Source organism: Schistocerca gregaria, unplaced genomic scaffold (assembly GCF_023897955.1).
Source record: "Schistocerca gregaria isolate iqSchGreg1 unplaced genomic scaffold, iqSchGreg1.2 ptg001145l, whole genome shotgun sequence".
NCBI lineage: Eukaryota > Metazoa > Arthropoda > Insecta > Orthoptera > Acrididae > Schistocerca > Schistocerca gregaria.
The window spans coordinates 22501-25000 of record NW_026062477.1 but is presented as its reverse complement, the minus strand read 5'-3'; positions in this window follow the sequence as shown (position 1 = coordinate 25000).

The window sequence follows — 2500 nt, the reverse complement described above, 5'->3', positions numbered from 1 at the left end:
ATACAAACCACCTGCGAGAACCGCTGGGGGCGACCGAGCAGCAGACGGCGTCGCGACGCCGAGTGCCGGGCGGCGGCGCATCCTCAACGCACACAGTCCGCAATCGGACCAGCACACTGCAGATGTCCACCGCGCTTCGCACCGGGCTCGGCAGAACCCACTTTGGCCGCCTGGCGCCGCGCGCAGGGTGCGCCGGCGCATAGCTGGGACGCCAGCCGGGCCCGTCGGCCGGCGCTCCTGCCACTGGGCGCCCCCCACCAGCCGGCTGTAGTGCGTGCGCTCACGCAGCGCGCGGCCAGCACGCCGGGCGGCCCCCCCTCACCGGCCGGGGACTGTCCCGCCAAGCCACAGCCTCGTATCGCTTCATACCCACATGGCCAACTCAGGTTCGGGGGCATGGCGGGTACCGCCGAAACAACCGGTTCATAGATGTACCGATCGTCGCTATCACCGATGCACCTGCAGCGCGAACAACCGCTCAACAACTGATTTCCAGTTCATTTGCGGATCTTTGGCAGCAAACGTATACGTCAATCTACATTTGCGAAATCTACGATTCTGGCATGCCTGCATGTTATGTGTCACGACACGCTACATCAGCCCACATACACACTGCGGCATGTACACGAGAGAACACGTGGAAGATGGTCCGCGCACGTGTGCAATGTCCCTTGCGCGGTCGACTGTCAACCGGCCTCTGTAGCATGTCGCAGATGTGGAACGCGGTCCACCGTGCTATCATGTTGTGTGGGGCAATACGATTAAATAGGAAAACCCTCGTCGCTACATCAACAGACGGCTCACGCTGATTCCCGGCAGAGGGAGGAGGGGGGGGGGGGGGCCAACATGCAATACTTTCGTCCGTACCTACCTACCACATGTCTGTACGGCGTACAACAGTGCAATCTCGCTGTAATGGGGAGACGAGACAAGTAGCATCGTGCACAACATATGGCCCTTATGATTCGCCATTGTAGGGCGCAGCCGGTGTACGGTCAAGCATGTGCCACATTATGTCACTCAGTACGTAACGACGGATGATCAGTGTGGGTTACGCGTACATCAGCGGACAGTCCACACAGGCCGTACCACAACGTACACTGACTGCATCGACAACCGAATGCAACTGAACAGCTGCAAGGCTCATTTCACAAACAAACGCCTGACCGACCAGCTTGGAAGGGCAGGAGGGGAGGGCGATATTCGTTCTGTAGCGGTACACCCTTCCAGTGGTTAGCGGGACTGTGTAGAAAGTACGCAACACTCGAAAGACCTTTATGTGAGGGTACGCACCATGGCATCAAGAAATACACATGACACCAGAGGATCCAAGCAGTGAACTATGTTCAGAGGGTTGCTGTTAGGCAAAGCTACATTCCTGTGACGTTACATGTGACAGTTAAGGTGCAGTGTAAGTTAGGTTAAGGTGCAGCGTAAGTTAGGTTAAGGTGCAGCGTAAGTTAGGTTAAGGTGCAGCGTAAGTTAGGTTAAGGTGCAGCGTAACTTAGGTTAAGGTGCAGCGTAACTTAGGTTAAGGTGCAGCGTAACTTAGGTTAAGGTGCAGCGTAAGTTAGGTTAAGGTGCAGCGTAACTTAGGTTAAGGTGCAGCGTAAGTTAGGTTAAGGTGCAGCGTAAGTTAGGTTAAGGTGCAGCGTAACTTGGGTTAAGGTGCAGCGTAACTTGGGTTAAGGTGCAGCGTAACTTGGGTTAAGGTGCAGCGTAACTTGGGTTAAGGTGCAGCGTAACTTGGGTTAAGGTGCAGCGTAACTTGGGTTAAGGTGCAGCGTAACTTGGGTTAAGGTGCAGCGTAACTTGGGTTAAGGTGCAGCGTAACTTGGGTTAAGGTGCAGCGTAACTTGGGTTAAGGTGCAGCGTAACTTGGGTTAAGGTGCAGCGTAACTTGGGTTAAGGTGCAGCGTAACTTGGGTTAAGGTGCAGCGTAACTTGGGTTAAGGTGCAGCGTAACTTGGGTTAAGGTGCAGCGTAACTTGGGTTAAGGTGCAGCGTAACTTGGGTTAAGGTGCAGCGTAACTTGGGTTAAGGTGCAGCGTAACTTGGGTTAAGGTGCAGCGTAACTTGGGTTAAGGTGCAGCGTAACTTGGGTTAAGGTGCAGCGTAACTTGGGTTAAGGTGCAGCGTAACTTGGGTTAAGGTGCAGCGTAACTAGGGTTAAGGTGCAGCGTAACTTGGGTTAAGGTGCAGCGTAACTTGGGTTAAGGTGCAGCGTAACTTAGGTTAAGGTGCAGCGTAACTTAGGTTAAGGGGCCAACGTGGGTTAGGTTAAGGGGCCAACGTGGGTTAGGTTAAGGGCCAACGTGGGTTAGGTTAAGGGCCAACGTGGGTTAGGTTAAGGGCCAACGTGGGTTAGGTTAAGGGCCAACGTGGGTTAGGTTAAGGGCCAACGTGGGTTAGGTTAAGGGCCAACGTGGGTTAGGTTAAGGGCCAACGTGGGTTAGGTTAAGGGCCAACGTGGGTTAGGTTAAGGGCCAACGTGGGTTAG